This window comes from Chrysochloris asiatica, unplaced genomic scaffold (assembly GCF_000296735.1).
Source record: "Chrysochloris asiatica unplaced genomic scaffold, ChrAsi1.0 scaffold00171, whole genome shotgun sequence".
NCBI lineage: Eukaryota > Metazoa > Chordata > Mammalia > Afrosoricida > Chrysochloridae > Chrysochloris > Chrysochloris asiatica.
In genome coordinates this window covers 1,698,561-1,713,774 of record NW_006408689.1, presented here as the reverse complement: position 1 = coordinate 1,713,774, position 15,214 = coordinate 1,698,561, and the positions used below count along the sequence as shown (strand labels likewise).

The window sequence follows — 15,214 nt, the reverse complement described above, 5'->3', positions numbered from 1 at the left end:
ATCAGGACTATAGGGAGGAATATTTAAACCTCACAATGAAGTTTTTGCAGTGTCAACAGTGTGAGCAGAAATGTGTGGATGTGTATTGTCATGCAAGATTACAATGCCCTTCGATAGCAGTCTTCTGCCTTTAATCCAAAATTTAGGTTTAAGCGAGATTTCATTTCTTCAGTGAGCATTTCACTGTAATGAGCATTGTTGACTGTTGAACCTTTTTCCTGATGGTGTTCCAATACTGACCTTTGAGAATCCCAGAAAACTGTAAGCATCAATTTTTCAGCTGATGATTACCTTTAGAACTTTCTCTTGGTCAGCTATTCAGTATGTTTCCATTCCATACACTTGTTATTTATTCTCAGGTTCATAGTGATGGCTCCATGTCTAGTCACCAGTTACAATTTTTCTAAAGATACCTACCTTCCTTTTAGTATCAGACCAAATTTTGTTTGCAGATGTCCTAATGCTTCTGTTTATCCTATTCCGTGAATTGTTTTGGTATCCATGTTGAACAAACTTTTTGAAACCAAAGTCTGTCATGGATTATTTCACAGGCAGAACGATGGCTGATTTACAAATGATTTGTCACCCAACAATTCACTGTCATTGGTCTATTCGACAGAAACATCAGGCGTGCATGCTCAATGTTGTCAACAGCTGTGGACATAGACAGGTGTTTTAATATAACTGGAGTGCAGATAATTTTGACTCATCCTCGTGTGTGTGTGTGTGTGTGTGTGTGTGTACATTCACACACACACACACACATATATATATTTGACTTTTCTACTTATATCTGTCTATCAACTACCTCTTTGTCAATCTGCTATCAATTTTACTCTTTTTTTTTTCTTTGAAGCAAGAGCTAGAACAGACTTGGGTCCAGTTCTGGCAGTTTGGCTAGTCAAACAAAAAAGTTGCTTAAATGGGAATACATGAAAAATGACACACATATGAAGGTAAGTTAAAAAGTATTGCTACTAGGGTTCCAGTTCATAAATGCACAGGCACAGGTTTTTTCCAGATAAAACATGTTTAAACATGTCTCCATGAATGGCTGCAGACACATTCTTTCAGTAATATACTTGTCTTAGTTTCTTTGTTGTTGTTAAGTGCCATCAAGTTGGTTCCGGCTCATTTCAACCCTGTATAGGTTTCCATGGAGCAGCTGGTGCGTTTGAACCACCAACATTGCAGTTCAAACGGCTTTTCAGTCTGGTGCATTAACCCACAGTGCCACACCAGGACTCCTAGTCTCTTTAGGGTGTCTTAAAAAAAAGGATACTATAAGAAAATTATTTTGAAATCAGGGATAATACCAATTTTTAACAAAATTCAAATGAAACTCTTTCCAAATCATTGAAGCCTTGCAAGAAGTTAAAGGGAATGTTGCCTTACATAGAACAATATTTTTTAGATGAATCAAGTGTTTTAAGGAAGGTGGGAAGACCTCAAAGGTGAACCAAGAGAGGTAAGACTGCTAATCTTGACATAGGAACAAACTATGAGTGAAGTCCAGAAACTGGTGACAGAAGACTATAGAAATACCACTGATGCAATAGCTTCTGAAGTTGGGATTTCACATTTTCAATTTTAAGCAAACATCTTAGCCTCAGTAAACTTTTCAGCTGGATGGGTGCAGAAGGCATTGAATGATGATCAGCTTGCTCAAAGAGCTGAATTGTCCATCAGTCTTTTATGCAAGATTAGAGTTAATGAAGGTGATTTCATAGAATGAATTGTAACCCGGGGTGAATAAGATCACTATGAGTCATAACTGACTTGAATGTACCTAATAACAACAACAATCTTGATAGATTTTTCTCAAAGGTCACAGGATGATCATAGGGTTTTATTGTAAAGATGTTTAAAGAAAATTGTAAATTGCATCGGTGAGAAAAAGGCCAGAAAATTTGTAACAAGAAACATTTTTTCCATCATAGCAATGGGTCAGTTCATTTTTTGAGGGTAGCAAGGCTGTCTAATGAGGACATCAATAGGAAACCTTAGCCTATCAACTTTATGGCCTTGGTTTTGCCCCTTTAGACGGATTTTTGTTTCAAAAACTCAAAGAACATTTAAAAGGGACATGATTTGGGCCCCTCATGTACATCAAAAGCACAGAATTTTTTCATGGAAGGGTCAGAAACATGGAAGGATTGCCTTCAGCCATGTATAGACATAGATGGAGGACAAGTTAAGAAACAAAAGTTTCCCTTTTTTTTTTAAAAAAAATAGCTTCACATTTTGTTGTTTTTGTTTAATAAAGATTTCTATGATTTTGTAGCAGTGCTTTTTGACATATCCTTATATATTTTAATCTTTTATCTAGCAACTTTTTAATGAAGAGTTAAGGACATTTCTACTGATTTTAATGCTGTCTGATTTTTCTTACATACTCTTGGTTAATCTTTGCAACATGCAAGAAACCGTCCAGATAAGTGGTTCTCAAAACTTGGCATCTAAATTTCTCGGAGGGCTTGTTGAAACATAGATTGCTGAACCCCATTCCCAGCATTCTGGATTGAGTAAATCTGGGATGGAGCCAGGAAATTTGCTTTTCTTGATTTGCTAGTGCTGGTACCACACTAACAGAACTATTGCTCTAGATTTTCATCATACTCTACAGAAATGATGTCAAGTTTTATAGACAGAAGGAAAAATGTTGATTAATAGGAAAGTTGGTTAATAGAAAGTAGGTTGAGATTGAATACAAATGTATCTATCTATTATGCACTTGATATTCACCACTTATCTGTCAATTTGTCGTACTGGGGTGGCTTACATGTTGCTGTGATTCTGAAAGTTATGACACTGGCATTTTAAATACCAACAGAGTCACCCATGACAACACCAAAATGATTGTCAGAAGAGACTCTGAAACTTGGTTTCCAGTGTAGAGATGCTGAAGCAAATGGAAGAAATGAGGAGGTAAAATACCTAAATAGAAAATTTCAAAAGGCAGCTCAAGAAGACAAAGTCAAATATTAAAATGAAATGTGAAAAGACATAGAGTTAGAAAACCAAAAGGGAAGAACATGCTTGTTCTTCAAGCTGAGGGAACAGAAGAAAAAATTCAATACTGGAATTTAAATATTGAAGGATTCAATGGGCAAATTGGAGTCCTGGTATGGTGCTGTAGGTTAATGTGCTGGATTACAAAATTGGTTTGAAACTCAAGGTCAGAGGGTCAAGCTCACCAGCCACTGCTTAGAAACCCTAAACAGGGTCACTATGAGTTTGAACAACAACAATGGAAAAATATTAAATGATGTAGAATGCATCATAAGAAGATGGAAGGGATATACAAAGTCACTGAACCAGAAAGAGATGATTGATGTTCAATCACTTCAAGAGGTAGCATATGATCAAGAGCCAATGATATTGAAGGAAAAAGTCCAAAGTGCATTGACGGCATCACAAAGAATGAGGCTTTGGGAATTGATGGACTATTAATAGAAATCTTTCAATATATTGATGCAGCACTGGAGGCACTTGCTCATCTATGCCAAGAAACTTGAAAGTCAACTACCTGGCCCAATGACTGGAAGAGATCCATATTTGTGCCCAGTCCAAAGAGAGGTGACCCAATGGAATGTTAAAATCTTTGGACAGTATCATTAATATCCCATGCAAGCAAAATTTTGCTAAAGGCAATTAAAAAATGGCTGCAACCATACATTGATAGAGAACACCCAGAGGTTCAAGCCTCTGAATTCAGAAGAAGACATGGAATGAGGGATATAATTGCTGACATCAGATGGGTCTTGGCTGAAAGCAGAGAAAACCAGAAAGATGTTTACCTGTGCTTTATTGACTTCACAGAGGGTTTTGGTATTGTGGATCATGACAAGCTATGGATAGCATTGCGGAGAATGAGTATTCCAGAACACTTAATTGTAATTATGAGGAACCTGTACATAGACCAAGAGGCAGTTGTTTGAACAGAACAAGGGGACCACTGAATGATTTAAAATTAGTAAAGGTGGACTCTAGTGTTGTATTCTTTCACCATACTTACTCAATCTGTGTGCTAAGTAAATCATCAAAGAACCTGGATTATATGAAGAAAAATGTGGCATCAGGATTGGAAGAAGACTCACTGACAGTTTGTGATATGCAGATGATACAACCTTGCTTGTTGAAAGGGAAGGGGACATAAAATACTTACTGATGAAGATCAAAGCCACAGCTTTGATCGGTACAGGTTGTACTTCAACATAAAGAAAACAGAAATCTTCACCACTGCTGCACAATACCTCTTTAAAATGTTCAAGAGCAAATAAATCAGTTTGATGATTTAGGTGTAGGTATTTTCAGTAACTTCACAAGCATGCAAAAGTTGGACAGTGAATGAGGAAAATGATAGAAGAACTGATGCATTTGAACTATGGTGTTGGAAAAGAATACTAAAAGTATCATGGGCTGACAAAAGAACAAACCAATCTGTGTTGGAAGAAGTATAACCAGAATTCTCCCTGGAAGCCAGAATCACCAGACTTCGTCTCTCATACTTAGGACATACTATCAGGAGGAACCAATCCACAGAGAAGGATATCATGTTTGGTAAAGTGGAGGGTCGGAGAAAAAGAGAAAGATCCCCAACAGGATGGATTGGCACAGTGATAGCAGCGATGGGCTCAAATGTAGCAGTGATTGTGAGGTTGGCTCAGGGACTGGGCAGTATTTCATTTTGTTATGCATGAGTCATTATAGACTCAATGGCACCTAACAATAACATACATTTGATATGCAAAGATTCATATTTATGTCATATTCATAAAATATATGTCATATTCATATTTATATCATATCTATAATATTTCTAGTTGTTATTATGAAATGCCTTACAGTCAGTTCTGACTCACAGTGACCCTGTATATGGTTTCCAAAGAGCATCTGGTGGGTTTGAATTTCTGACCTTATGATTTACAGTCCAGTGATTATCCTACAGAACCACTGTGCTCCTTAATCTTGTGGCACAGGAATAAGGGAAACTAAAAGAACACATTTGATAATAATTTTATTGAGGTCTTCCCTCTTTTAATTGCTAACAATGCATATATATTTTCAGTTTTTAGTCCGTCATCTATCTATGTTTACTTTAACATAGGAATGTTTCACACAAATTGACACTTGTTGTTATTAGGTGTCACCAAGTCAGTAATGACTCATAGAGATTTCATGTACTACAGAATGAAACACTGCCCCGTCCATCCTATACAAACCTCACAATCACTGCTACATTTGAGCCCATTGCTTCTACCACTGTGCCAATCCATCTTGTTGGGGGTCCTCCTCTTTTCTGTTGATGTCCTTCTCCATGGCTTGGTATCTACTGATAGTATGTCTGAAGCATGAGAGATGAAGTCTCGTCATCCTGGTTTCTAAAGAGTATTCTGGCTGTACTTCATCCAACACAGAACTCTTTGTTCTTTTAGCAGTCCATGGTACTTTTAATATTATTCTCCAACCACTACTCAAATGTATCTGGTGAAGTTCATTTTCACATATTTGCATTGAATAAGTCATTGGTTTTACAAAATTGTATCATGTGACTTCCAGAATAATTTCTACCACCAAGGATATATTTTCTAACAATTGATCCTTCTTCTTTGTTTCCAACCTTTGCATTCCAATTGCCTGGCTTTATTAATACATTTTGATTGCATGTTTGATCAGTTTCAGAGTAAGGCTTTGGTAGAATTCTTCAGTTTCATTAACACTGGCTATAGTGGTTGGTGCTTAAATTTGAATAATAGTTGTGTTCATTGGTCTTCCTTGTAGATGTATGGATACTATCCTATCACAAACAGCTTTGTATTTCAAGGTAGGTCTTTGAAATGTTCTTTCTGATGATGAATGTGATGCCATTTCTCTTCAATTTGTCATTTCTACCATAGTAAGCCATGTGATCGTCAGATACAAAAAGGCTAATACCAGCCCGTTTCAGCTCACTAGTGCCCTGAATATTGATGTTTATGAGTTCCATTTCATTTCTGACAAATTCTGATTTTCCAAGATAAATACATCCTACATTCTATGTTCTGATTAGTAATGGATGTATACAACTGTTCTCTTAGTTTTAAGTTATTCTCCATAAGCAAATGAAAGCTTACTCCATTCATTTCATCATGGTCAACTGTACTTTGAGGAGGCAGCTCCTCCCCAGTCATATTTTGATTACCTTTTAACTCTAGGGGTTCATCTTCTGACACTATATCTGTCATTATTCTGCTGCTCTTCATCATGTTTCAGTAGTCAGTGTTCTGATGTTATATGACAGTGTTCCACTGCTATTCATAAGGTTTTCAGTGAGTAAATATTTGGAAGTAGTCTGTGTCTCTTTCTTCTTAGTCAGTCTTAGTCTGGAAGCTTAGCTGAAACCTGTCCACCATGGACAACTTACTGCTATTTAAAATATTTTTGACATAGCTTCCAGAATCGCAGCAATACACAAGTCATGGCAGTATGACAGAGTGACAGTCGAGTGGTGGTATTGACACTCAACTGTGCTTATCTTTTGATTTGTGCTGTAAAGAATCATCTAATTTGAGAAGCATAGGAAAAATGCCTAGTGAATAATTATGGATTGCATAAAGCTTTCTGATTATTCAAAATTGTTTTACTTTGTCAAACATGTAACATACTCATTAATTGATCCACTGACTTTGATGTCTCACTAACAGATTCTTTATGCTGATGTTTGACTTTCATACAATAAAGTTTTAAAAAGTATCTTCCCCTCAGATATTGTCTATCATCCTAAAAAGTCTACTTCTAAACTGGGTTTCAGAGATATGCCAATGTTATAACCATTTTAAGAGTGTGATCAGTCCTTGGACTTATTTATCCTTTAATAAAGTAATGAATTAAGAAAAAGTTAATAAGAACAACAGGTAGCTAATGGTTTCTGTTATTTCACTATATTATTTCTAGCATGTGCAAATAAATTTAAATGTTCATTTTATATGAAAACATTGTTTTAATATTATTTTTAAGATGTGAAAAATATATTCTAATTAATGCATGACCCATTTAACCATTATTTGTTGAATACCTCCAGTGCTAATACTCTGATCTACCCTGCATGCAAAGATAAATAAGACATTTTTGATTCTTGAGAATGGCACAAAATTTTCATTTTAACAATTGACCAGAAAGCCTCTGGACTTTTCCCACTTACAGCTGAAAATCTACTTACAGTTAATAACTTTTAACAACATGGCTAAAATTGTCAGCTGGAAAGCGGCAGAGTCAGACAGAGCTTAGTATGAATCTTGAACAACCATTCCCTTGACATACACATAGGATGTTGGGAAAATTGCTTGTCAGGAAGCCCTCATGGCGCAGTTGCTTAAATGTTGGGATACTAACCAAAAAGTCAAAAATTCAAATACACCATCTGCTCCATGGGACAAAGATGAAGTAGTCTGCATCTGTAAAGATTTGCAGCTTCATACACCCTTGGGAGCTTTTCTACTCTATCCTATGGGATCGCTATGAGTTGTAATTGTCTCAATAGCAGTAGCTGGATTTGGTTTGAGTTTGTCAGTGGTTTAAATATTTAAAATGGGATAATAATATGTACTGTGTAGAGTTTTATGAGAAGGTTAATCTAAGTATTGAAAACATGGAGAACAATGACTAGCATTTAAGCCTTTAAACTCTGCTTCTTCTAACTTGCATGAGTTTATCTACTGGTCTGATATCAAGACTGCTGGGCATGTGAAAGTGGCGGCCTAAGCTCAGGTAGAGATCATGATTGAAGGAGCATGGGCCCACTGACCTATGAATTACAAACCTCTTGTGGCTGCTCTTCTCAGTTGTGGCTGATGGCCATTATTGGTCATCTCCTATATCATGTCCTTTCCTGTCCACCAGTGGAAACTGAGAAAGAAAGACAGGGTACATCTGTCATTTAGTATTGTGATACAAAATTTAATATTTAATGGTTAACTTTACAAGTCATTTGAGGACTTAACTATGTTTTACATTTAGAGATAGAAATCCAAAGTAAGATTTTTCCCTAATAAAATTTATATTTTAAATATCTCTAGAAAAGTCCTGAGCTGCAGTTTCTTTCTCTTTTAATTTTTAAAAAAACACAAAAGATAGATGGGTAATGTGTATATCTTAAGAAGAGCTTATATATAAATTTTGTGGGGGAAAATATGAACCTGGAAGTGTTGATGCAATATTTAAAAATTTATAAAGGATGCATTAATTCATAAAGCTTATATTTCTAACATCCTCTAAACTGAACTCCACAGCTAAAACACAAATTCTTGCATGTTTTTGCCACATATAAATGGTTCTGTTGTTATTGTTAGGTGCTGTGGAGTCAATTCTGACCCATAGTGACTCTATATACAACAGAATGAACAATGCCCAGTCTGTGCTGCTGCCACTTGTCAATCATCTCCTTGAAGGTCTTCCTCTTTTCCACTAACCCTCCACTTTAACAAGCATTATGTCCTTCTGCAAGGACTGTTGTTGTTGTTGTTGTTGTTAAGTGCCATTGACTCATAGCGACCTTATGCACCGCAGAATGAAACATTGCCCGATCATGGGCCAACCTCACTACTGTTGCCACGCTTGAGTCCATCAATACTGCTACTAGGCCAATCCATCTCTTTCTCTGTCCCTCCACCTTACCAAACATGATATCCTTCTCCAGCGACTGGTCCCTCCTGACAATATGTCCAAAGCATGAAAGATGAAGGTTGGCCATCCTGGCCTCCAAGGAGCACTCTGGCTGCACATCTTTCAAAACGGATCTATTGGTTCTTTTGGCAGCCGATGGCACTTTCAATATTCTCCTCCAACACCATAACTCAAAAGCATCAATTCTTCTATGATCTTCCTTATTTACTGTCCAGCTTTCACATGCATATGAGGTTATTGAAAATACTATGGCTTGAGTCAGGGGCACCTTAGTCCTCAAGATGACATGTTTGCTCTTCAACATTTTAAAAAGGTCTTGCGCAGCATATTTGCCTAATGCAATACGTCGTCTGATCTCTTGACTGCTGCTTCCATGAGTGTTGATAGTTGATCCAAGAAGAATGAAGTCCTTGACAACTTCAATCTTTTCTCCGTTGATAAGAATGTTGTTTATTGTCCAGTGGTGAAGATTTTTGTTTTCTTTACATTGAGATGCAATCCATACTGAAGGCTGTGCTCTTTGATCTTCATAAGTAAATGTTTTAAGTCCTCTTTTTTGTATAGTTGCAGGTTGTTAATGAGTTTTCCTCCAATCCTGATGCCATGTTTTTCTTCATAGAACCCAGCTTCTTGTATTATTTGCTCAGCATACAGGTTGAATAAGTATAGTGAAAGAATACAACCTTGTTGCACACCTTTCTTAATTTTTAACCATTCAGTGTTCCTATGTTCTGTTGGAACAACTGCCTCTTGGTCTAGGTACAGATTCCTCATGAGCACAATTAAGTGTTCCGGAATACTCATACTTCACAATGTCCTGTCCATAGCTTGTCATAATCCATACAATCGAAATCCTCTGCAGGGACTAGGCCCTCTGAAAATATGTCCAAAGTATGAGAGATGAAGTATGGCCATCCTTGCTTTTAAGGAGCATTCTGGCTGTACTTCTTCCAACAAAGATATTTATTCTTCTGGAAGTCCATGGTATTTTTAATATTCTCTGTCAACACCATAACTCAAATGCTGCAATTCACCTGCTGTCTTCCTTATTCATGTCCAACTTTCACCTGAATATTAGGTGACTGACAACACTATGACTTGGGCCAGGCACACCTACTCCTCAGACATTTTTGCTCTTGAACACTTATAAGATGTTTTGTGCAACAGATTTGCCTAGTGCAATACATTCTTTGATTTCTTGACTGCTGCTTCAACGAATGTTGATTGCGGATCCCAGCAAAATGAAGTAATTTACAAATTCCAATTTTCTTCCATTCTTCATGATGTTATTTATTGCTTCAGTTGTGAAGATTTTTGTTTTTCCACACTGAGGTTCAATCCATACAGAAGGCTGTGGTATTAGTAAGTATTTTAAGTCCTCTTCACTTTCAGCAAGCAAGGTTGTATCATCTGCACATTACTGCATGTTACTAATGAGTCTTTCTTCAATCCTTCTGCCATGTTATTCTTCATATAATCCATTTTCTCAGATTATTTGCTTAGGAGACAGACTGAATAACTATGGTGAAAGGATGCCGTGATAGCACATATCTTTCCTGATTTTAAAATATTCAGTATTCCTTTGTTCTGTTCAACCAACTGCCTCATGTTCTATGTACAAGTTCCTCATGAGCACAATTAAGTGTTCTGGATAATATTCTTTGCAATGTTATATTGATATTATGTTATATGGATAACATTGCATGTTATATTGATATTATGTTATATGGATAACATTGCATGCTATATTGATGTTATATTATATGGATAACAATGTTATATGGATAACATTGTAAAGCCTGTTATCCATAGTTTGTCATGATCCACACAGTCGAAAGCCATTACAGAGTCAATAAAGCACAGGTAAACATCTTTCAGGTATTTTCTTTTTTCAGTCAAGACCTATCTGATGTAGGTAATGATGTCCTCTTTGGAATCTGGTTTGAATTTTCAGCATTACACTGTCAATATATTGCTGCAATCATTTTTTAATTACCTTGAGCAAAATCTTACTTGCATATGATGTTAACGATATTGTTTGATGATTTCCACATTCTGTTGTATCACCACTCTTTGGAATGGACACAAATATGGATTTCTTCTGATCTGTTGGCCAGGTAGCTCTCTTTCAAATTTCTTGACAGAGATGATTGAGTGCCCCCAGTGCTGAACCAGTTTGTTGAAAGATTTCTATTTGTATTCCATCAATTCCCAATGCCTTATTTTTTCTCAATGCTTTCAGTGCAGCCTGAACTTCTGCCTTCAGTACTATTGATCATATGCTATCTCTTGAAATGTTTGAACATCGACCATTTATTTTTGGAACAGTAACTGCATGTTCCTTCCATCTTCTTTTGATGCTTTCTGCATTACTTTGTATTTTGCCCATAGAATTCTTCAATATTTCACATCGAGGCTTGAATTTTTCTTCAATTCTTTTCTATAATGTTTTTAAAAGGTATTTGTAATGAATACATTCTTGGTTTTGCAAAATTCTATCTTCAAATTCCATTGTCATTTCTATCACTAGTGGCATATTTTCTAAGTACTGATTTTTCCTCTTTGTTTCCAATTTCACTTTACAAGCACCAGTAATTATGAATGCATCCTGATTGCATGTTTGATCAAGTATAGACTGAAGAAGTTGGCAGAATTCTTCTGTTTCATTATTACTGGCTTTAGTGGTTGTTGGGTAAATTTGAATACTAATGGTATTGACTAGTTTTTGTTGGTGTTATTGTGTTGTTAGGTGCCACTGAGTCGGTACTGACTCATAGCGACTTATGCACAGCAGAACAAAACACTGCCCGATCCTTATCCAGTCTCACTACTGTTGCCATGCTTGATTTCCTTGTAACTGTATGGATATTATCCTATCACAGACAGCACTGTACTTCAAGCTAGGTCTTGAAATGTTTTTATTTTTTTATTTTTTGGTGATGAATATGATGCCATTCCTCTTATATTTGTCATTCCCAGTATAGTAAATCATGCTTTATCATATTCACAATGTCCAGTACCTGTTTATTTCATCTCACCTAGGATGTTGATCTTTTTGTGTTCCATTTGAGTTTTTGCAACTTTCAATTTTCCTAGATCCAAACTGCGTACATTCCATTTTCTGATTATTAATGGATGTTTGTGGCTGTTTCTCCTCAGTTTGCGTTGTGCCCCATCATCAAATGAAGGTCCTACAAATTTTACTCCATTCTTGTCATTATGGTCAATTCTAGTCTGATGAGGCAGCTCTTTCCCAGTTGTATTTTGAGTGCCTCCAATCTGAGGGGATCATCCTTAGGCACTATATCTGACGATATTCTGCCACTCTTTGTAACATTTTCCGCTGTTAACCATTCAGAGGTGATCTGCCTCCCTTTCTTCCTAGTCTGTTTTAGTCTGGAGGCCCTGTTGAAACCTGTCCACCATGGGTTTGTTGTTGTTAAGTGCCGTTGACTTGATTCTGACTCATCACTATCATGTGAAGGGTTTCTGAGGAGCAGTTGGTGGGTTTGAACCTTGAGATTCACATTCTAGAGCTTATCCTACAGTGCCACACCACTAGTCCATGATATTTAACATACTGGTTGCATAGGTACCAGCATTACAGCAATATACAAGCCATAACAACATGACAAACTGACACATGAGTGGTGGTATATATAATTTATTGTTGTTGTTAAGTTGGTTTTGACTCATAGCGACCCTGTACAGGGTTTCTGAGGTTCTAAATCTTTGAGGGAGCAGTGTGGCAAAAAATGAAATTTTATCATAAAGTTTGTTATGTTCATAGTTTTTAATGGTCAGAGGCAAGTTTAGGAGCATCAGAGACCAATTAATAGGTCTGTATGTGTCTTTGTATATATTGTTGTTTTTGTTGTTGTTAGGTGCCATCGAGTCAGTACTGATTCACAGAGATCCAATGCACAACAGTATGAAACACTGCGTGGTCCTGGGCCAACCTCACAATCATTGCAGTGTTTGAGCCCATTGATCCTGCCACTGTTCCAATCCATCTCACTGAGGGTCTTCCTCTTTTTCTCTGACCCTGCACTTTACCAAATGTGATCTCCTTCTCCAGTGACTGGTTCCTCCTGACAATATGTCTGAAGTATGAGGGAAGTCTGGCCAACCTGGCTTCCAGGGAGTTGTACAGATCTTAGTGATACAAACAATGCTGGAGATCGCATGATTTTTGCAAGACCAGTGACTTCTTCATTGCAAATACATTTTTTAAACAACATACACATGGACCTCACCAGATGGAATACACAGAAATCAAATTGACTACAACTGTGGAAAGAGATGGTGGAGAAGCTCCATATTATCAGCCAAAACCATACCAGGAAACAGACCATCAATTGCTCATAAGCAAATTCAGGTTGAAGCTGAAGAAAATTAAAACAAGTCCATGAGAGCCAAAATATGACCTTTAATACACACACACACACACATATATGTATATATATGTATCCAAACACTCATGTGTGTATGATATGTGGCACACATATATTTATATGTACACTCACTCACAGATGAGTTTAACTCCACACTTTCTTTTGAGTGTTACTGGAACCAAAAATGCCACCAAAAATACTTTATAATTTCAATGACATCTAAAAATAGAGTAAGTACCTTGGTACACATCTTTTCTATATTGTTTTTCCAGTCATCTTTTCCATGGTTTGAGAGCCTGATATGCGTTATATCAATAGATTTTGACTTACAGCAATTTATACCTGAAGTGCTTTTAAAGCGTATCCTGGCACTATTATTTGTGGACTGGTAGTCAGGCAGGGCACAAATTACATTCTTCAGCAAGCTTTCCTATTGTGTTCAGAATATGAAATCTTCCCTCCTTCCTTCTCCCCTCTTCTCCACTTGTCTGAACTAAGTTTTTCTGAGACATTTGACTGCTAGATATAGGCATAATTGATCTCTTTAATAACATGTGTAGAATTGGCTGCTTTAGGAACCTGATTATATAAGATAGCATATAAACAAATAATTTGTTGTTAATTAAATAAGGAGTTTATGGACTCTTTTTCTAAAAAGTTTTTCATCCAGTTCTTGATGGGGTATAGCATTATATTATCCCTATTTGATTTAAGAGCTCTGTTGTGGCACTGTAGGATAAGCACTAGACTGCTAACTGCAAGGTTCGTAGTTCAAACCCACCAGCTTCTCTTGGAATTCCTATACAGGGTTGCTATGAGTCAGAATTGAAATTTGATTTACAGGAGTCCTTGAGTGGTACAACCAGTTAATGTATTTGGCTGTTTATTGAAAGGTTGGAGGTTTGAGTATACTCAGAGACATTTTAGGAGAAATTCCTGGTGATCTGCTTTTGAAAATCACCTATTGAGAACCCAATGGAGCACAGTTCTACTCTCATACACAATGCATCCTCATGGGTTGGATGCATGGCAACTGGTATTTGATTTACACATTTTTTTCCCCCTCAAAGAACCTAACTTAATAACCTACCGTAAGTTAGGAATTGCCTCTATTATCTGATAATTTATCATTTATCTAGTATTTAAACATAGATTTAAATAAAACTAATTATGCTTTTCGAAGGAGCTCTGGTAGCATAGTGGTTATGAATTGGGCTGCGAACCGCAAGGTCAGTAGTTCAAAACTACCAGCTGTTCTGTGGGAGAAAGATGAGGCTTTCTGCTCCCGTAAAGATTTACAGCTTCAGAAACCTGGTACAGGGTCTCTATGAGTTGGAACCGACTCTATGGCACATAACCACCACCACCACTATAGTAGTGTACCAAATGAAGATAAATTAAAAAAAAGTTAAATATATGTATTTATTGTTGTTGTTATTAAGTGACGTAGAGTAGGTTTTGGCCCATAGTGACCCTATATAGGGTTTCCATGAAGCACCTGGTGAGCTTGAACCACCTACCTTGTGTATCAAACTGACTCTATCGTCCAGAGCATTAATTCACAGCACTACAGCAGGACTCTAAGAAATTAATATGCATACCTCAAAATAGTTCTGTATATTGAGTCTGTTAAAAACAAAAAACAAAAAACAAAAAACTTGTTGGCATAGCTTTGATTCTTGTATGAGTTTGTAAATATCATCAAAATCTGTTCGGAGAAAACCCCCAGAATATACATTCTACCAGTAAACTTACTTCCGTTTTTTTATTTTTGGCAAGAAAATTATTTTGGGCAACCTACACAGAAGCAGCAAAATGTTCACCTTGGATAAAAATCAGGAGTGTTACTTTCAAAGTTTTGTCAAATGTGATACTCATTTAGTCCTCCTCAAAATGAACCACCAGAGCGACTAGCTAAAAAAGGTAATTCTTTAGACCTTTTTAATGTAAAACAAAAAATAGAATGTATACTTAAATGAACCTAAAAACAATGAAATAGTCATGGATTTCATGGTAAAGAATTCCTGAAACCCAGAAACTATTTCTAATGTTTGGGTGTCAACACAAATAATAGTGGTCAAAGTTCTTCAGGTAGAATATTTGTTCTGAATTGCTGGTGTCTTGTTGGATTCAGTTTAAATTGCTTCTTACCATCA

At 36.6% G+C, this 15,214-nt stretch overlaps 1 pseudogene; it reads right to left on the bottom strand.

Moving 5' to 3' along the window:
• The window catches only part of LOC102826295, a 132,457-nt pseudogene that overhangs the window by 96,162 nt on the left and 21,081 nt on the right, over positions 1–15,214 (bottom strand).